Genomic DNA, 23,431 nt, shown 5'->3' on the forward strand with positions numbered 1-23,431 from the left:
TAGTCTTATTTATTAATTCAATAGTTCGTTTACTTTCGATTTTATTAATTTCTCCCTTGATTTTTAGTATTTCTAATTTAGTTTTCATCTGGGGATTTTTAATTTGCTCGTTTTCTAATTTTTTGAGTTGCATGCCCAATTCATTAATCTCTGCCCTCCTTAATTTGTTAATATATGCACTCAAGGATATAAATTTCCCCCTGATTACTGCCTTGGCTGCATCCCACAGAGTTTGGTAGGATGTCTCATCATTGTCATTCTCTTCAACGAAATTGTTGATTGTTTCTATGATTTCTTCTTTGACTAATTGGTTTTGGAGAATCATATTATTTAATTTCCAATTAGGTTTTGATTTGCCTATCCATGTGCCCTTACTAATTATTATTTTTATTGCATTATGATCTGAGAAGGTTACATTTATTATATCTGCTCTTTTGCATTTGTTTGCAATGTTTCTATGCCTTATTACATGGTCAATCTTTGTGACTGTACCATGTGCAGCTGAAAAGAATATGTATTCCTTTTTGTCCCTATTTATTTTTCTCCACATTTCAATTAAATCTAATTTTCTAGGATTTCATTCACCTCTCTTACCTTTTTCTTATTTATTTTTTGTTTGATTTATCTAGATCTGAAAGAGAAATATTTATATCTCCCACTATTATGGTTTTACTATCTATTTTCTTCTTGAGCTCTGCCAGTTTCTCCTTTATGAATTTGGATGCTATACCACTTGGTGCATACTTATTGAGCACTGTTATTTCCTCATTGTTTATACTGCCTTTAATCAGGATGTAATGACCTTCCCTGTCTTTTTTAATCATATCTATTTTTACTTTGGCTTTGTCAGAAATCATAATAGCCACTCCTGCCTTCTTTTTCTCATTTGACGCCCAAAAGATTTTGCTCAAGCCCTTAACCTTAAACTTGTGAATGTCCCCCCACCTCATATGTGTTTCTTGTAGACCACATATGGTGGGATTTTGGTTTCTAATCCACTCTGCTATTTGCTTCTGTTTTATGAGCGAGTTCATCCCACTCACATTCAGAGTTATAATTATCAGTTGTGCATTCACTGACAAAACTGACTTCTAATCTATCATTCATTTACCTGTTACCTAGCCTCACAATCAGATGAATCTTATGTTATTTTTAAAAGTCTTTACATTCTATCTTATAATACTGTGAATTGGTTCCAAGGCAGAGAAACATTAAAGTCTAGATAATTGGGTTAAGTGATTTGCCTGAGTTCACACAGTTAAGGAATGTCCAAGTCCAGATTTGAATCGGGGACCTTCTATCTTCAGGTCTCACTCTCTATACACTGAGCTTCCTAATCACTCCATCTTATAGGTTATGATTGAATTTTCAAGGTAGCTCAAAATACCAGTTATATCAAATCATTTTCTGTTTATTTTAGCCATAAAGATACTCGTTATATACCCTGATGATTAAAGGGCCACATCCCTCCCACTTGCAATTTAAAAGTTACTTTTCTACATTAGAATAGAGAAATTTATTCTTGAAATGTCAGCATCAGGAAAAGGAATGATAATCTTACAGGTGGTATTTCCTTTATTTACATAGGCCAGCAACATCACTAAGGTGGCTAATGATTTTGATTCCTGCAGGAAATAAGAACAATTCTTAGAGAACACTACTGAATGAACAACATTATGGATTATCACTGAAGTAGCCTTTTGAAATGACTAGAGAGTTGATCTCTTAACCTCAGGATAAAGGTCAGGTACACAATCCATTCAGCCAGATGAAGGAAATACTCTACAGCTAAAGAATATAAGATGGAAAGGCATCCATAAAAGTTGTATGAGCCCACTTGAAGAACAGGAACATCCATATTCTTCATGATGCCCTTCTGATTAGAGCTGAGGTTGCACAGTAACACAGACCTCCTATTGTGAAATGACCATCCTCTACTGAGGAATCTGACTCCAAGACATCAAAAACATATCATTAGATTCAAAAGGGATTTGAAAGGGATATACCCCTATATTTGTTGGCAGACATGATGTGTCCAGCAGATAGGTGGATGCCCTGCAGACAGTAACATTAAAATTGTATAATCGACTCTATCCCTGTCTTTGCTACATCTCCTCATAATACAGTTTATGTTCTGATTTCCTTTTTCTTTTCTTCTTTCTTTCCCTTCTGTTGTTTATTTATGCCCTCTTAAAATACACTGTAAAATATTTCAAGGTATAGATATCAGGTTCCAAGTAAAAATGTTTTATTGTGATATTTATGTGGCTTGAGTTTATTATCTGAGTCATCCCATCTATATATTTCCATTTTTCACCTTCTCCAACAAATGCTTTTTTTTCTATCACAGAAATGAAATTTTTTTTCTGTTGTTACATACTCTAAAGCATGAAGTTATAAACAAACACAACCTCAGACTGCATTTCCACAAAAAATAATTAATTTTGTCAGTTACAGACTTAAAAAGTAACTGTGTAAGAACGCTTTGTAAGATTAATGATTATAATTCATAATTACATAATATTTTAATTATTAAAAATGACTTTTTTTGACAACCACTAGGATGGCATGGTGGGCAATTATCCATGATCCTGACTGAGCCCACCTGGGAAAATTTCTCCCTTAGTTATTAAGCACTTTAAAGCACTAGCAAGCACTTACTTTTTTACAGACACTGTGCTAAGTGCTAGAAATACAAAGATAATAAGAAAGACAGACCTTGCCCTTATAGAGCTTACAATCTAATTGGAGAAGATAACACAAAAGAGGAAGCTCAAAACTGAGGGGGAAAGGGATGAGGATTCAAGGTGGGGTTTTGGTAGAGAGCCCAAAGCTGTCTATGGAAGTGTAACTGGGTGGTGTAACTGGGTGGAAAATGAAAAGATGGTTAATGAGAGCCCCATTCTTAAATGGAGGTTTTAGAGACCATGACTCCCTCTCCCTACCCCAGAGGCAAAAATGGTATTGATGAGGTATGGGTACCAAGGATGATTTAATTTAATAGAAAAATGTGATTTCCCAAGATGAGTTTCAAAGGGGTATGATGGAGAATCCAAAGAGGTCTAAAGCACTGCAGCTGGATAGTAAAATTAAGAGCCCTTAATAATGTTCAGGGAGTGACTTTCCTTTCAAATCTAGTATACCAATGTCTTAGGGAAAGACAAAAAAGAAAAAAAAGAAAAAAATACTCCCCCTTCAGTTCATTCACCTTCATTTGTGTTCATTAACTGAGTTTCTAGGAGTATTTTCCTGAAAATTATATCAAGTAAGCTTTCACCTATTTTAAATGTGTCAAACCATCTGCCATTTATTTTATTTTAGTTTAGTTTAGTTTAAGTTTATTAATTTAATTTAATTTAGTTAGAATACTTTTCCATGGTTACATGATTCATGTTCTTTTCCTCCCCTTCTTCCACCCCACTCCCATAGTCAACGTGCAATTCCACTGGGTTTTATATGTGTCATTGATCAAGACCTATTTCCATATTATTGATATTTGCACTAAGGTGATCGTTTAGAGTCTACATCCCCATCAAACCATGGGATCAAGCAGTTGTTTTTCTTCTGTGTTTCTACTCCCACAGTTCTTTCTCTGGGTGCAGATAGTGTTCTTTCTCATAGGTCCCTCAGAAATGTCCTGGATCATTGCATTGCTACTAGTAGAGAAGTCCATTACATTTGATTGTGCCGCACAGAGTATCCGTTTCTGTCTATGAGCTTCTCCTGGTTCTGCTTCTTTCACTCTGCATCAATTCCTGGAGGTCCAGGTCACATGGAATTCCTCCAGTTCTTTATTTCTTTTAGCACAATAGTATTCCATCACCAACTGATACCACAATTTTTTCAACTATTCCCCAATTAACGGACATCCCCTGATTTTCTAATTTTCTGCCACCACAAAGAGCACAGCTATCAATATTTTTGTACACATCTTTTTCCTTATTATCTCTTTGGGGCATAAGCCCAGCAGTAGTATTGCTGGGTCAAAGGGCAGGCAGTCTTTTATGCCCTTTGGGCATAGTTCCAAATTGCCATCCAGAATGGTTGGATAAATTCACAACTCCGCCAGCAGAGAATTAATGTCCCAATTTTGCCACATCCCCTCCAACATTTATTACTTTCCTTTGCTGTCACATTAGTCAATCTGCTAGGTCGTTGCCAGATCTTTAACTGTACTATAAAGCAATCGTCATCAAAACAATATGGCACTGGCTAAGAGACAGAAGGAAGGATCAGTGGAATAGACTTGAGGTAAAGGACCTCAACAAGATAGTGTACAATAACCCCCAAAATTCCAACTTTTGGGATAAAAACCCACTATTTGATAAAAACTGCTGAGAAAATTGGAAAACAGTATGGGAGATATTGAGTTTAAGTTTATATCAATATCTCATACCCTACATCAAGATAAATTCAGAATGGGTGAATGACTTAAATATAAAGAAGGAAACCATAAGTAAATTAGGTGAATATAGAATAGTAAATCTCTCAGATCTTATTTGTTGCCCTTTGCTATCTCCTCTGTTGACTGTTGTTTTTCTCCATAGAAGTTGTCCAGGGTCAAAGTTTTTTTTTTTCCTTTTTTTTTTTGGTGGTTATAGATTGTAGTTCTTGGGTGTTGGTGGCCATTGCTATGCTATTTTTTTCTTCCCTTCCAAGTCAGAAGTCTGAGTGAGGAGGGTAGGTACATCTTTGTGTATCAAGCAACAGAGAGGTTTTTGTCCTGAGGCAATTTTTCCCCTTTGTCTGCTGTGGGCAGCCCTTCTCTGACCTATCTCTGTGCTAAAGTTCCTTGTTCCTTAGCCTTCTGTGATCCCAAGCCTCATTGCTCTCAGGTATAAGTCTGTGGTGTCTTCAGCCAGCCCCAGAGAACCTAGAGATTGAGCCCACTCCCTCTGTCTTTGATGCTTTAGATGGAATTGGGGAGGGGTGATCAGCTTTGGTAGGAGTAATTTTAACCCTTTATAGCATGAAAATGCACAAACCCTGCCTACCTTTGAGACTGTGCCCTACAGTAGGGCCCCTTCACTCATCTGATTTTGATTTCTGTCCTTTTGAAGCACTTTATATCAATAGGTGGTGAGGAGAGGAAGACCCTTGCTTCTATTTTGCGGCTATCTTAGCCCAGAAATCCCCTCAGTCATTTTAGACTGGCAAAAACATCTACAATGAGTGTACAATAATTTAGGCCAACAAATTAGATCTATATTTTGGATTGTGGTATAGTCACAGCTTGCATATGGATATACCCAAATAGATGCATTTAATAAATGCTTACTTTGGAGAGAGGTCTGAGTTAGTTGTAAGGAGAGATACAAAATGAAGATCACATAATAGAACATAGATTTAGAGGGAGAAGGTAGTTGAAGATTATCTTGGTTTTATTTGATAAAACTGAGGACTTATAGAAGGAATGACTTTCCCAAGGCTTCACATGACCACTTACTTTCTGAATCAAAAGTCAGGTCTTTTAATAAGATATAATCTCTTGTCACCAAGTTTATCATCTAATAGGACAAAAAAAGACACATAGAACCAAAAGAAATTTGAAAAGTAAGCTGTTCCAAACAGGAAAACTGAGGGAAGAAGAGAAAAGGAAAAAGTAGCATTGGTACTTTTCCAAATGTATTTCATATTAGAGTAAGACTTCCATTTACATGACCAATATGTTCCAAGACCCTTTGCATAAGTTAAAAAAATGTATACTAGTAAACCCCATTATTTAATAAGTATTTTCATATGGACATTCCTGGGCATTTTACAACTTTTCTAAGGTGCATAAAATACCAGAATCACTGTTTTTGTACTATGTGGTCATTATTAATAACCAAAGAGTATTGATGAAATGAAGAAAAGCTCTGCTCTGACTTAGACACAGCTTGTTATAAGTATGAACTCCAGACAAAGACTGATGCGGAACTATTGTTTGAAACAAAACTCACATTAGCACATCTCAGAGATAAGGAGCATGGCTGGCTGAACTGCTGTGAGACTTTATGCCACTTGGTAAAAAGATACTGATATGGAGAGTAATTTTAAAAACAAACAAACAACTATTGTACCATTTTGTGCCTTATTTTTTCTGATCGCCAATGCTATATACCTGAATTTATGTGCGTTGAATTTGTGTAAAACAAGGTCTTGCTATACTTTCTTCTTTGACTCTCTTCCAAGCAGCCCAATCAACTGTTCTTGAACTTGGTAACCTGCCTCCATTTTCAGTATCATTGCTTAATCTGTCTCCCAAGCATGGTGAAGCCATAAATAGCCATTCTTTCAAATAAGGCAAAAACATTTGGGTGAAAATATCTAGTTGGATAATAGATTCTAACATTAGAATCTTAGGCATAATGACCTAGAATCATCCTGGGAAAAGCCACATTTGTCTCAATTGTACTAAAGTTCTAATGCTTAGGATATAATTAATGTGCTCCATTGGCTCTTAAAAATTCTCTAGGTTTCTCTGAGGCTCAACTTACATGCCTTTTCTCAAGCCATACAGCAATTCTTATATTTATTTCATTATTTCATCCTCATATTACTTCATTTTTATTTTTTATATCCATGATGAGCCTCCCTAATATAGCAAAAGCCTCTCAAGTACAAAGACTATTTTCTTTTGTCTACATATCCCTGGCATCTATCACAGATCCATAGAACAGTTTGATGCAGGTTTAGAGTACTAGGATAGAGAAGTTTTCTCAGAGCTAGGCAGACCAAGATTAAAGGCTTGCCTCTGAAATATACTAGCTATAGGACAAAGACAAGTGATTTTACCCTTCTGTGTTCTGTGAAGCTCTTTAATATTGTATATTGTTTAGTTTTCTGTCTTGAGTGTTTCATTTCTCTCCTTTTTGGCTTGTTTGTGGTTGGTTCCAGTGGTAGAGGGAAAGGAAAGAGAGGGAGGAAAAAGATGTTTGATAATTGGGGAAAATAACTAAAAAACAAATTTAAAATAAAAAAATGTTGTAGAGAAGGAACTGACTTGGCAGAGGTAGATCATTTATTTAGGAATTCTCTGTATCAGTGAAGTCTTAGTTCATTTTTCTGTCTTTTAACAAATTATAATGAATTATAAGATCCAGCAGGGATATCTGAATCAGAGCCAATGAATATGAAGTGATTGTTAAATTTTCTCTATGAGCATTTTAGACTTTAGAAATCTATATTCCAAATCTAGAGTTGATGTATTGCTTTGGTGAATTCTGGATCTAAGAAAATGATAGAAAAATAATAATGCAAATTAAACTTAAATATATGTTGTCATGAACATTTTTCCCCATATGTTTACTGTTAAATATTTAAAAACACTATCTTAGATAAAGATAAATATGGGTATTGGGGAAGTTTTTTTTCCTTTTTGAGGTACCCTCTATGCATACACAAATAGGTCTTAAATCATCCCCATCAACTCCTCTATTAAAATTCTAAGATACAAATTGTTTAGTTTGTTTCATGAGATGATTTTTTTACCCTTATGATGAGACAATATTTAAATTTTATAATAAAATAAATAAATAAATAAGCAAATAGATGAATAAATTAATACCTATATACATAAAGGAGGGAGGAAGGAAGGAAGGAAAGAAAGAAAGAGAAAAAAGAAAGAAAGAAGGAAGGAAGGAAAAAAGGAAAAAGAAAGAAGGAAAGAAGGAAGGAAGGATGGAGTATTTTAAAGGAATCCAAATGCATAAAATGAAGTTCTGTCTGAGCATACTCAGTTGTTTAACTCAAATCAATTTTGAAACTGAATCTCTATGAATAATGTGTCTTGCAAGTCAATATAAAATCAATTGCAGTAATTTCTTACCTTGATCTGTCATCATAATGTGCACAAAACATAAAACAATTCTGATACTGCCCATTTAAATCCATTTGCAAAGGTCTCTGAATCACAACATCTCAGAGCTGGAAAAGATCAACCGGTTCAACTTATGTGTAACCCATGTTCTAATATTCAATACTGTGGTGACTGGTCATTTGGTAGTCTATACCCTCCGATTCCACTTTTAATAGCTCTGGTTGTGAATTTGTATTTTTTTCTTGCTTCATTTTAAAATCTTTCACCTGTTGCTTAAATTCTATACCTCCAATGGCCTCTTACTCTCTAGCCCAGTGGTTCCCAAGTATTTTTGGCCTATTTTATTATTTTATATTTATATTTATTTATTTATTATATATTTATTATTTTATATTATTTGGCCCTTTCCAGAAAAAATATTACTTAGCACTCCTGGAAATTAATTTTTTTTTAATTTCAATAGCAATAGGTAAGATAAATGCACCTGTGGCAGTCACCACCCTCTGGATTGCTGCAGTATCCACCAAGAGGCGGTGGCGCCCACTTTGGGAATCACTGCTCTAGTTATAGGTGGTCTCTGTCTAGAAAATATGGTCAATTAATGTTTCTTGAATTCAGTTGAAAGAAGTAAAGAGAGCTTAGTGGTGGAGTGGGAAACAAAAGAAAAGAATCATAATAACATTGGATGTTGAGATATAAGAGTGGATCAGTCCATATCCTAAATGTTACTTCTTGCCATAAAATTCTAAGCATATGACTTGCACATTCCAGGTTTCAGATCTTTTAAGTTAAGTGAAATAGTTGGTTAGTAGAAGTTCCTATAAAGTCCTTTCCTTATCTAAATCCAGTGAGATGCACTATTCTCTTCTAATGTTAACTATTCCAAGTGTCAGAGTCATGAAGAGCTCTGTGGATCTTTTTTTGGGGAAAAAAAGGGACAAGTTTTTGTTTTCTCTCCTTTACAATCTGAATGCTCAGCTAAGAAGAAAAGTAGCATTTCTTTCAAGAGAAAGTTTAAGGGGCATACTTAGCTGAGTATGGCATAGTTGATAATTGTGTCCCGTACTTGAAATACAGAAGTTTTGAATTCAAATATAACCTCACACATAATAGCTATGTGGCCATTGGTAAATCCCTTAATTTCTCTGAGTCTCAATTTTCTCATCTATAAAATGAGATAATAGTATTATAGCGCCTATCTTTTTATGGTCAACTTAAAAATTCTATGATTCTATAATAACTATGCAATACAATATTCATAATAATAAACTACACAAGTTTGAAACTGTATTAAGAGTTTTGAGATATCTTATATTTAAACAACTTTCAAAGTTTAAAGCACTACACAAATGTAATCATTGTGGCTCAAAATAAAAAAAATTACTAAACATTTATTGACATGTCTTACCAAATTGTACCAAATGTACAGTTATAAAAATTGTACATTTATTGGAAACTCAGGCATAATTTTTCTTTTTTTGGTAGAAGTAGGAGATTATGAATATGGCTGCTGTATATAGTGACAGACATGGTTGATAAGTTAATTAATTTTACTTAACTAATTCTTCTTCCTTCTTTTCTTTTTCTTCTTCCTCCTTTCACCTTTCCCCCTTTTTGTTATAGATATGGCTCTCTGACTTGGGGGTCAATGGAGGGGTTAATTCAGACTTAAAAGTAGCCTAAAAACAAACAAAAAAATGAAATAAAATTAAACAATAAAGAAAGCTTAGGAAAAGATCATAGCTTAGGGTTGAAAATGCTCCCAAAAAAAGATCATGAATGCCTAAGGATACTGTTGTATGATAGTGATACCTTAAGGTTATGACAATACTACACTATAACTCAATCAAACAAAGTAAATAGAATTTTATATTTTATGCCTTTTCTTAAAAGTTTCATTGTGGTATGAATTTTTAAGGAAAATCATCAGGTAATAATTAAATTATTCTAAAATTGTGATTCAGTGAAATAGATTGCCCTTATTCATTTACTTGAATCAAAAAGATCCCTTACCAATTCCTCCAAATTGTCAGACACACACACACACACACACACACACACACACACACACACACACACACAAAGTAGGGGGTAGAGATGACTTAAACATGAACAGTTTTCCAGATTTTTTCTATTCCAGTGAGCAGGGAACATGTATGTGTTTTTTTTTTCCTTGAGAAAGTTTTTGATTCATTTCTTTCTACCCTAGATGCTTCAGATGAACAGTAAGCTTGAAACCTGCCAATAATTATACTCAGTGACACTGGCGTATATTTGTATTGCCTGACAGTAGTTTCTTTGAGGGATAAAATTCTGTGGAATTCAATAAAACACAATGCCATTCCTATATTAACTTTAATGAAGCTTTTTTCTCCCTGAGCTCAGATGCTTGGAGAGATTTGAAAAGCAGGTAGCCAGGATGCCAGCTGGGTTTTCCAAGCTCACTCAGTCTGAGCAGAGAGACTCGTGCAACTTCATTAACACACACATGTTAGTGGAGCCATAGTCACCCTCCTTATTTCATGGGGTGGTTGCTTACTGGTAATGCTGTTCCTAGGAGGATTCAAGTCTCTTAATTATGCTGTGAATAGTTTACAGTATTGAGCTCTGGAATGGAAAATTAAAAGGAGGACATTTTATTTGTGTGCTGGTTAATTAAATAGCAGCCAGCTAGGTCTACATAAATCTCTACAGATTTGGTTTGCAAGCCATGAAAAAAAATCTTTTGAATGTCAGTTCTAATGCTGTGGGTAATATAGGTCTAAAAATACACTCAAGTCCAACCATGGCTTTGGATTTTTTACCTAGACGCAAAGCTCACCCAAGTTGCTTCCAACTCTCGGCTGACCTTCATAACTCCCAGTAAATTTAATCTACCTTTCAAGTTTATAATAAATGTATAAATCATGAATCCTAAATAGTATCTGGTTCATTATTAGCATGTAATATATTTCATATAATGAGAAAGGGGGGCAGAGAGCAAGCTCACAAAATTGATGGCAGGATGAGCACAGCTTTTAGACATGGTGGAGAAAGAAATCACGAGGAAGCATTGAAAGGTCTTTGGCACTCTGACAGCTGTAACATCTCTAAGGAACCCCAGTGAGGAACTTGGTTAGGAAAAGACTGAGGTCAGAGAGAGAATCTACTCACCCAGGATTCTCATGAGCTCCAACTTCAGCTCTTCTCAGGCATGGCTGGTACACACACACACACACACACACACACACACACACACACACACACACATCCAGTTCTTTGCTTGTACCTTTGGGGCAGATGTAAGCATGCCTTACTTGGAGACCTTTGTTCCCATACATAAAGCTAACTTGGAAAGGCACCATTTTTTTTTAATTTTAATTTTTTTAATTTTAAACCCTTAACTTCTATGTATTGACTTATAGGTGGAAGAGTGGTAAGGGTAGGGAAAGGCACTATTTTTGCATATAATTCATTTCTGAATTAGGACCAAAAAAAACCCTCAAGTAACTAGTAATTCAGGACATAGGAAGAGAAAAGGTGCATTTCATATACATTCACTGGTTAAGGAATGAGTAAAGAAAGGAAAAATTTAATGAGAAATAATAAAAATATGTTTTAAGAACATCACAAAAACATAAACTATCAGGGTGGCAAGGTAACTACAAGACAGAACATTAATTAGCAATTTTAGCTCCTAGGCAAGTTTCCTAAAAGGCATCATGAAATAGACCTCAATTCAACTTTTGAGTAAAAGTTAATTTGAGATGGTTGAAAGAGAAGCCTCAACACATTGGTCTCTATGGGCAGAGACTCCAGGAAGTCATTCCAGTAACAAAAGAGGAACAGATCAGGTCCTACCAAGAGATGGGCAAGCCACCTGAGATTGTTGGGTTTTAATTATCTTTTTTCCTAATAGTGGTCTGGTTTGGAGTTGGGATATTGTAAAGCTCTTTTAATGACCCCAAGATTCCCATGAAAACAAAGGACTGTGTTTATAATACCACCATTATGCTAACATTGCTATATGGTCAACTGTGGAACACAACAATCTCTGAAGAACGAAAAATGAATATAATTCAGATGACAATGGGAAGACGCATGGTGGATGAGAGCTGTATAATATTATATGTATATAATGAGATACTTTGGAGAAGAGGAGTAAAATAAAAATAGGTCATCAAGGAATTGTATGATAGTGAGAGATGAACTGGTCCCATTGTGAGAGTGAAGGATAAGAGAGATGGAGAGCTGGAGTATTCCAGTGGTGCTATTGAAATGTGAAAGAGAAAGTAAGGAACATCTCCAGGACATGGGTTAAATCCTCTACACGGGAAAAAAACATAGAGAAACATTGCTCAAGTATGGGTCATGGTTTACATCAGCATCAATGGACATAGGAATGAAATCAAAGATCCATTTGAGTATTTTAGAGTCCTTGCTGACTAGGTGCTAAGCACAGTTGTATATATGCTGCTGAAGGGGGTTTCTTTCTCAGTCTTGGAAGCCTCATATAAAGCCTTAGTTGACTTTATGATTCTACTCAGTGGTTAAATAATTTGGGCCATTTCTGGAAAGGAATATTAAATAAATATAAAGTAACACATTCATTTGACTTTTGTGTGAATGTTCTTACTAATAGGGAACTTCTCATTACTTATTACAGATCATTTGGATATTTGATATTTAAACCACTTTTGGAAGGGGGTAGCCAGGACTAGAGATGGGAGGTCCTGGGTTCAAATCTGGCCTCAGATACTTCCTAGCTGTGTGACACGTGGCAATTGACTTAATCTCCATTGCCTAGCCTTTATTGCTCTACTGTGTTGGAACCAATATACAGAATTAATTCTAAGGCAGAAGGTACGGGCTTATAAATAAATAAATATGACAAAAATTCAATAATTGATATTTATAGACAACTGTAATAGATGGAAAATTATGAAACAAAATTATCAACATATATTTGAAACTATTAAAATTTACTACAATTATTTAGTGTTTACAAGAGGTCTGTTGATAAATGTTTAATAACTATCTTCTCTTAAAGAAAACATGGCACATTTTAAAGCTTGATCTACAAAATTAACATTTTCTCATTTCTTACATCTAGACAATCAATAAAATTGTAAATGAAGCTCTCATTTATTTTAATTATTTGCTGATTTCCAAGGCATGAAATGTTCACACTGAAAATAAAGTTTCTTTTTATTAAAAAATTTTAATCCAAATCTTCTCTCCCTTCTTGCACTTAAAATATGAAATCAAATATACATGTGAAATAATTCTAACATGTCTCCATATTAGTCATATCATAAAAACTGGGAATGGGAAAAACATAAAAGTGGGAAAAATATATTTCAGTTTGCATTTAGCATTCATGAGTTCTCCCTTTCAAGGTAGATAGCATTTTTTCCATCATGGGTCCTTTGGAAATATCCTAAAACATTGTATTGATCAAAGCAGCTAAGTATTTCACAGTTGATCATCATTACAACATTCTATACTGAGTATGGTGATTTGGTTCTGCTTACTTCCTTTTATCCTCAGTTCCTCTTATAAAAATACTTTCCAAGAAACTGAGGGCTAGCCTGTCATTTGGGAAATGGATGAACAAGTTGTGATAGATGGTTATAATGGAATATTACTGCATCATAAGAAATGACAGACAGAAATAAGTTCAGAAAAACCTGGAAATATTTAAATGAACTGATACAAAGTGAAATGAACAGAACCAGGAGAACAGTGTGCACAGTAACAGAAATACTATATTATAATCAACAGTGAAAGACTAAGTAATCCATTATCACTAAGTAAAGCACATTTCCCAAAAAAAAAAAAAAACCATCATCTGAACAATTCCTACAATGACCTTTTATTAGGTACTTAATATATAAGTAGATAGGTTGCATAGTGGATAGAGTGGTAAACTTAGGAAGGTCTGAGTTCAAATCCTACCTGTGATGCTTTCAGGTTGACTGAGGCAAGCCATTTAACCACTCTGTGACTCACTTTCCTCATTTGTAAAAATCAGGTACTAGATTTGATGTTCTAAAAAGTTAGAGAGCAAAACCACAAAAAGGCAAAAAAAAAAAGACTTGGGCAGAATTTGAACCTAGGACTTTCCTAATCCCAGGTCCTTTACTCAACTTTGTCTCAATTACAGACCTTGATTTAAAAAATGGTGATAATATTAGCTTCTACCTCACAGGGTTTTTGTGATGATCAAATGAGATAACAAATATAAATAACTTTGCAAATCTTAAAGCATTGTATAAATGCTTTCTTATAATTTTTACATTAATAAATAGCCAACACTGCTCCATGATGTCAAGTGAAAATGTTAAATTTTCGTGTCACTACAAAGTAACAATTCACTTTCACAAGTATTTAACTAGTATTTAATATATACCATCTGTGTGCTGCAAGTAAAGAAGTTTAGTATCTAAACTTGGGAGACATATAAAAAATTCAATAAAAACTTAAAAAATTTCCTTAAAATGTTTGAATGCTTTCCTGAAAAGAAAAGACTAAAAGAAGTAGGATCTTAATCTTTAAAGACAGTAATTGAGATAGACATGGCTCAAGTCTATGAAATGATAAAGATTTTTAGTAGATGAACTACAAACTTCTTGACCAATTTTTGTAACATTAAAGCTATATTATTTATTGATATCCACAGAAATAAACATATGATAATTTCTAGAGTCATTTTCAAGTTGTTGTAAACTTAGGAAACATTTCTTCCAAGTTGTTATTCAGTGGCAGAATATAAGCAAAGAAATTTCAGTGGGAACAGGAGAGTTATATTAATCTTTCTAAGAGGAAGTTATCTTCCAAGTTGGAATAAAATTCCTGTGAAGAAATACTGCTAAAGATAAATTTTTAAAAGGGAGAATTGATTCAATTGAAGTATCACAGTTGTTTATGATAATTATACATCACCAAAAGAAGACCAAATAAAAAAGATTGGATTATTCTCAGGATGAATGAAAGGACATCGGGTGTACTTCTAACTGCTAAGTTGGTTCCCTCTCCCACTGCTCTGAGGAGCATACAATTGATCCTTTTTCAGTGACCTGTGGACTATAGATCTATTCCTCACCATTTTCCTAATTGTTCTTGAGATCCCATCTATCTCAGATGATACTTGTGTCTGATCTCCTCCTCCCATATTTCCTCAACAGTCTTATTCACAGATACTTAAGGCTTTTTTTTTTAATTTAAATTTATTTATTTAGAATATTTTTCCCTGGTTACATGATTCATTATTTTCCCCACCACCTTCCTTTTCCCCTCCCCACTCCTGGAGCTGAAAAGCAATTCCACTGGGTTATACGTGTATCATTGTTCAAAACCTATTTCCAATAGAGTGATCTTTTAACTCCAATATCCCAATCATATCTATATCGAACCACATGATCGATTGTATGTTTTTCTTCTGCATTTCTACACCTACAGTTCTTTCTCTGGATGTGGATAGTGTTCTTTCTCTTAAGTTCTTCTGGATTGCCTTGTGTCATTGCATTACTGCTAGTAGAGAAGTCCATTACATTTGTTTGTACCACAGTGTATCCATCTCTGTGTACAATGTTCTCCTGGCTCTGCTCCTTTCACTATGTGTCAGTTCCTGGAGGTCTTTCCAGTTCACATGGAATTCCTCCAATTTATTATTCCTTTGAGCACAATAATATTCCATCACCAGCAGATACCACAATTTGTTCAGCCATTCCCCAATTGAGGGGTATCCCCTCATTTTCCAGATTTTTGCCACCACAAAGATTGTGGCTATAAATATTTTTGTACAAGTCTTTTTCTTTTTTATCACTTTTGGGTATAAACCCAGCAGTGCTAGGACTAGAAGTGACCCAGTTTTTACATTATTTACATTTATGGGTGAATTTATCCCATACACATTCACAGTTATGATCACCATATGTGTATTCTCCTGTATTCTGACTTCCTCCTTTAATCCTAACCTTTCTTCTTTCCCTTTTACTCTTCACTCCAATGTTTACTTTTTAGTCAGTCTCTGCCCTTTGCTCTCCCTTATATTACTTCCCTTCCCACCACCTCCTTTCTTATTCCCCTTTTAATATAGGACTTTTTAAACAACCTAACCTCTCCCTCCCTCATATTACTCCCCTCCCACCACCCCATTTATTATTATCTTTATGCTTCTCTATAGGGCAAGAGACAATTCTGTACCCCAATAGATCTGACTGTTCTTCACTCTCTGAGCCAATTCCAATAAGAGTACGTTTTAAACTTTATCTATCACCAACCTCTTCCTCCCTTCCATTGTGTTATTTTTCTCCCCTCTCCCCCCCACCTCCATGCTTCTTTATGTAATATAGTTTACCCCATTTTTCATCTTTTCCTATTTCCTTTAGTATTAACCTCTTTTTTCACCCCTTGTTTTTTGTGTTTTTTGACATATCATCCTAAACAGCTTATCACCACACCTTCTATGTATACTTCTAGCTACTATAATAATAATATCTTAAAGAGTTACAGATATCATCTTTCCATAGGAATACATGCCATTTAACCTTATGGAAGCCCTTAATTTTTTTCTCTTTCTTATTTACTTTTTTTATGTTTCTCATGACTTCTGTATTTGGGCATCAATTTTTTTGTTTAGGTCTAGCCTTTTTTTAGGAATGCTTGGAAATCTTCTATTTTATTAAATGATCATACTTCCCCTTGAAAGAATATAGTAAGTTTTGCTGGGTAGTTGATTCTTGGTTGTAGACCCAGTTCCCTTGCCTTCTGGAATATCATATTCTATGCCTTCTGGTCCTTCAGTGGAATGTTGCCAGATCCTGTTTAATCCTAATTGGTGCTCCATGATATCTGAATTGTTTCTTTTCTAGCAGTTTGCAGTATCTTTTCCTTGGCCTGGGAGTTCTTGAATTTGGCTAGGACATTCCTGGATGTTGTCAGTTGGGGACTTAATGCCAGAGGTGATCTGTGGATTCTTTCAGTCTCTTTTACCCTCATGTTAAAGAATCTCAAGGCAGTTTTCTTGGATAAATTCATATAGTATTATATTTAAGCTTTTATTTTGGTCATGATTTTCAGGTAGTCCAATGATTCTTAAATCGCCTCTCTTTTGGATCTGTTTTCCAGATCTGTTGTTTTCTCAATAAGGTGTCCCATATCATCTTCAATTTTGTTTTTTTATGTCTTGGTATCTTGTGTCTTGGTGTTTTGTGAGGTCATTAGTTTCTAATTGTCCAATTCTAATTTTTAAAGACTGAATTTCTTCCATGACCTTTTGATTCTCCTTTTCCTTTTTGTCCATTTTTCCTCCAAGTCATTCTTCTCTTCTTCTGATTTTTTTGTGTCATTTTCTAGCAGGTCAATGCTGGCTTTCAATGCCTATGTCTCTGTTTTCAGATAACCTCAACATAAAAAGTTATTTGGCGACCTGGAAAACTAATGCTCAAACTCAGAAGAAGGCAACAAAGTAAATACTTCTGTATCTAGAGCCTCCAAGAAACTATTAATTTCTCTCAATCCCCAAAAGAATTAATAGAGAAGTTAAAAAAGGATTTTAAAAATAAAATAAGAGAAGAAGAAAAATGTGGAAAAGAAATGAGAGTGATAAAGGAAAATCATGAAAAAGTCAACCATTTTCAAAAAGAGGCACAAAAAGCATCTTGAAAAAATTAATAACATAAAGAATAGAATATGCTAATTAAAAGAGGCACAGAAATCCATTGAAGAGAAGAAACTCCTTTCAAAAACAGAATTGGCCAAATAAAAAAAGATATAAAATACATGGAAGAGAAGAATTTCTTAAATGGCAGAAGAGGTACAAAAATTCAATAAGGAAAAGAACTCTTTACAAAGTAGAATTGGTCAAATGGGAAAGGAGATACAATAGATAACTCAAGAAAATCATGTCTTAAACATTAGAATTGGGCAAGTGGAAGCTAATGTCTCAGTGAAACATAAAGAAACAATCAATATCCAAAATATGAAAAAAATAGAAAAATATGAAATATCTCAATGGAAAAGCAACTGATCTGGAAAATAAATCCAAGAGATAATCTATGAATTATTGGACTGACTTTAAGTCATTACCAGTAAAAAGATCTTAGACATTATCTTTCAAGAAATTATCAAAGAAAACTGCCTGGATATTCTAGAACTAGACAGTAAAATAGAAATGGAAAGAATCTGCCAATCACTTCTGGAAAGAGATCTCAATAGGACAGCTCCCTGTAACATCGTTAATTCAACAATGCCCAGGTCAAGGAGAAGTTTTGCAGGTAGCCAAAACCAAATAAATCAAACCCTGTGAAGCCAAAGTCAGGAAAATATAAGATCTAGCAGTTTCTACATTAGAGTTTAAAGACCTGGAATATCATAAACTAAAGGACAAAAGAACTAGGAAATTGAATAAAAATCACTTACCCACCAAAATTGAGCATAATCATTCAAGGAAAAAAATGGGTATTCAATGAAATAGAGGACTTTTAAACATTCTTTATGAAAAGACCAGAGCTAAATAGAATATCTGATTCTTAATTTCAAGACTCATGAGAAGCATAAAAAGGTAAATAGGAAAGAAAATCTAAAGGCATTCATTAAGGATAAATAGTATTTGCATAACTACATGGGAATATGATTCTTGTAACTTCTAAGAACTTTATCAACATTAAGGCAACTGGAAGGAATATACATAGATACAGGGCGAGGGTATGAGTTGAATATGACAGGATAATGTTTTTTAAAATTGCATTAAGGATTGAGAAAGAGAAATGCATTGAGAGAAAGAGGAAAGGGAAAATAGAATGGGGTAAATTATTGCACTAAAACGAACCATGAAAAAGCTTTTACAGTGAAGGGGAAAATGGGAGAGTTGTGGAGGGAAGCACATGAACCTTACTCCCACCAGAATTAGCTCAAAGAGAGAAAGGGAAATTTAACTTACCCTATAGCAAAGTAGGAAGGGAAGAGGATAAGATAAGGGGAGGAGATGACAAGAGGGTAAATTTGGAATGTGATGGTCAGAAATATGAGGAAATAGAATGTAGAGTAATACACAGTCATCCTAATGGTACACAATTTTTTTAAAAGTGTCTTCAATAAAGGCTTAATTCTCAAATAATAGGACGAGTCACATGTATCAGAACACAAGTCATTTTCCAATAGATAAATCATCAAATGATATGAATTCTCAAAATAATTACAGTCATGCAAAATGCTCTAAATTAATTAGAGGAATGCAAATTCAAACAACTCTTAAGTACCACCCCACAGCCATCAGATTGGCAATTTTAACAGAAAAGGAAATTAATAAAACTTGGAGGGAATGGAAGAAAATTGAAACACTAATATTATACAGTTGGCGGAATTGTGAACTGATTAAAACATTCTGGAGGGCGATTTGGAACTATATCTAAAAGAACTATGAAATAGTAAATACTCTTTGAACTAGCAACATTATTACTAGATTTGTATCCTAAAGAATTAAAAAATTAAAAGAGAAGGACATAGATATACAAATATGTATTTTAAGATATCCAAGCTTTATTTTTTCTGAGTAATATATGCATTTTCATGCAAAACATATTTACATATTATTCATTTTTTGTAAGTGAATAATTTTATAAAACCAAAACACCAAAACATATGCCCAAATAAACAAGTGAAAAACAATATGCTTTTTTCTGCATTCCTACTGCAACAGTTCTTTCTCTGGAGGTGGATAGCCTTTTTAAATCCATCAGAATTGCCCTGGATCATATCATGAACAAAATGTTTAAAGCAGCCTTTTATCTCATGGAGGACAAAGAACTGGAAAGGGAGGGGATACCTATCAATTTGGGAATGACTAAGTTATATGATTGTAAGGGAATACCTATTGTGCTGTGTCCTGTTGCATGTGTAAGAAATGAAAAACAGGAAGAGCTCAGAAAAACCTGGAAGGCTTACACAAACTGAAGCAGAGTGAAATAAGCAGAACCAGAGATCACTTTACACAGTGAGAGAAAAACTGTCCAATAACAACTATGAATAACTTAGCTATTCTCAGCAATACAATGATCCAAAACAATCTCAAAGGCCTAATGACTTAAAAAAAATGACACCACACATTCTTTCCTGTTTCCAGGAAAGAACTGTTGGAATCTACATCCAGACCAAAACAATCTTATTTAAGTTAATTATTTTTTGTTTGAGTTATCTTCTATAGAAACATTAATATAAAAATTGTTTTACATGATTGAACATGTAAAATCTAGATAAGATTGTTTATCATCTTAGTGTGTTTTGGGGAAAGAGAGAATTTGAAACTCAAGATTTTTATAAAAATGTTGGAAATTCCATATAGGAAATAGTGGAAAAATAAAATTAAAAAATTAAAAACAAGAGAAAAGTATGCTTCAGTATAGATTCAGAATCTATAGGTTCTTTCTTAAGATCTAGATATCATTTTTTTCATCATGTCCTTTATCTTATACAATTGTGTTGCTTTTAATAACTACTTAATTCTCAGGTGATTCTTACGGCAATGTTGTTTCTTGGTAAAATCTTCTCCTGGTTCTGCTTACTTCATTTTTTATCACTTCATGCAAATCTTTCTAGGATTTTATGGAATCATCTTGCTGACTTGTCATTTCTTATAACAATGGTATCCCATCACTATCATAAACAATAACTTGTTCAGCATTCTTTTATCATTTTCTTACATAACTTACACTCTTTTGAACTTCATTTGAGTCTTGCATTGAATGTCAAATTTTCTATTTAGATCTGTTTATTTTTTTCATCAGAAATGCTTAAAACCCCTCTATTGAATTATACATCCATTTCTCCATTCCCCTGTATATATTCAGTTTTGCTGGTTAGGTTATTATTGGTTTTAATCTTAGCTCCTTTGCCTTTAGGAAGATCATACTCTAAGGTTTGTACTCTTTTATGTGATAGCAGCTAAATCTTGTGTGATCCTATGACATAACAGTATTTTTCTGGTTACTTACTCTTTTTTTCTAGTAGGTCTACATTTGGACTATAATATTTCTTACAGTATTTATTTGGGAGATATCTTTCCAAGAGATAATCAATAAGTTTTTTTTTTATTTCTACTTTGCCTGCTGATTGCGAGATATCTCAACAGTTTTCATTATGATTTTTTTGAAATAAGATGTCTAAACTCTTTTTCTGATAATGACTTTCAGGTTGTCCAGGAATTTTAAAATTATCTTTCTTTGATTTACTTTCCAGATCAATTATTTTTCCTATAAAATGTTTCATATTTTCTTTGACATTTTTCAGATACTTTAGTTTTATTGTTTCTTGAACTCTCTCATGTGTAAGTTTCCAGTATACTAATCCTAAATTTTGAAGTTATTTTTTCCAATTAAATATTGTTCCTCTTTTACCATTTGCCAACTATGATTAATAAAAACTTATTTCTTTAGTATTTATCCTCTTTTACCAAACTGTTAAATCTCTTCATAAATTTCTTGCATAATTATCATTTCTTTCACCATTTTTGACCCAACAATTTTATTCTTTAAATTATTTTTTTCTTTTTCTATATCTTTTTTGATGTCTTCTAGGAAATCTTTTTGGTCTTATGTCCAATCTACATTTTAATTTGAGGCTTTACTGTTTGCATTTTCAAATCATTATGTTCTTCTAAGTTTGTGTCTTAAGTTTTCATAGCCCACAACCAGTATTTCTTCTACTGCACTGTGTTTCTGGAAAGCGCCCTCCCCAATGTCTACCTACTTCTCTGTTTATCTTCCTCAGGTTTCCTAGGCTGGAAAAAATAATTCACTGTAACTTTGTCTTGGCTTTCTTGGTTAGAATTTGGTTTGGTAATTATTTAGAGGGAGCATGTATAGGAAGAGCTTAACAAAAATGTTGTCTTTCACATTTATTTCACTACATCTATATGATCCAATATTGGGGATGAGAGAGCTAGTTTATTAAAGAAAGAGAAACTGAAAGACAATTACCACTGAAACTAGTTGAGAGAACACTACAGTACCCTCTGCAGTATTGGAATTAATAAGTCATGTCATCTAATTATATTTACAAAAATGCTAACACATATGTTTACTGATGATATTCATGATTCATGTTAGCTTCATGATTTGGTTTTAGTGCATTCTGCTTCTATTTTCATTTTTAAAATATACTTTTGATATAAAAATGCTTCAGGAAAGAACTGATAGTAGATATGTAGGAAGAAATAATTATTAGTTCAAACTACCTAGACTGAGGAAGTTAAATATGAATAATTCTAAGACTATATTATACTTTGCCCTAGTCAGACCACATCTGGAGTAGTTAGTGTATTTATCATTGCCATGTTTTGTCAAGAAGGGGAAAAGATTCATGAAGATAACTCATAGGAAAACAATACAGTGGCAACATGAAGATGTAGGTCAGGGGAAAGTGGGGTACTCTCACAAAAAGTAATATGGGGGTCAGGCAACCATGTAGAAGACAGTCCAATATCCCTTATAGGAAAAGTCTATCCCCCAGAAAGAACTGTTTCTCCTAAAAAGTTTGAAAGATGTAAAGATTGATCCCAAAGAGGGTTTTCAAGACAAGGGGATCTCGGTGATATGACTAGGTGAAGAAATGGTTTTAAAATAGGGAGTGGATTCCTTTTGTGAAGAAGAAAGACCCTGGATATGAGTCAGTATAATGAAATGGCATCACACTGTGGGACATAGGCGGGTGGTCCCAGGCCCTCTTAGGGAGAAGATCCAACAACCCCCATTAAAATTCAGTATCACTCAGTGCGCAGTGTAGACTGTCTAGTTACTATTTTGCTCAAGATAATGCTCAAGAAGAATCTGAAGATGGAACAAGGACTTTGGGCTCAGAACAAAAAGACTTAGGACAATGAAATTTGTCTTAAAAAATAAAGGTTAATATGTGCAAAAATATATTTGTTTTTCTTGTTTCAAGAGGATGGTGGAATTCTTGCCCACATCAGCTTTCATGTACCATATACCAACTTCCTGTATCAGTGGAGGGAGTATAATCTCAACAATATAACATACACTTGAATGAATATTCTGGTTGCACATCAAATTTATCTCAAGATGTCAGAGAGGTCAACATTTTACCCAACTAAGGAATTTTATGAAAGTCTATATCGTGCCATGTTTAATTCAATTTCTATATCTGAAGAGGAAGAAATTGATAGGAGAGAACATAATCTTTTATTTACCATAAATAATAAATAATTTTAAATTAATTTTATCTGGATATGATAATTAATTGCATGTAATTCACAATATATATTGAGAAAATATTGAGGGGGCAGCTATGTGGCTCTGTGGATTGAAAATCAGTCCCAGAGAAAGGAGGTTTTGGGTTTTAAGTCTGGCCTTACATACTTGCTAAGCTGTGTGACCCTGGAAAAATCACTTAATTCCCATTGCTCAGCCCTTACTGCTTTTCTGCCTTGGAACCAAACACAATATTGATCCTAAGATGGAAGATGAGTGTTTTAAAAAAAATGCACCTGAAAGGAAAAGGAAGAGTACAAGTACTAATTAAGTTTTTGCTAATAAGACCTTGGAATAATCACTTAATCTCTCTATTTCCCTGTTTTTTCTCCATATAATATATATATATACATATATATATATATATTTCCCCATATATAAT

The sequence above is a fragment of the Gracilinanus agilis genome, chromosome 5 (genome assembly GCF_016433145.1).
Source record: "Gracilinanus agilis isolate LMUSP501 chromosome 5, AgileGrace, whole genome shotgun sequence".
In the NCBI taxonomy this organism is placed as follows: domain Eukaryota; kingdom Metazoa; phylum Chordata; class Mammalia; order Didelphimorphia; family Didelphidae; genus Gracilinanus; species Gracilinanus agilis.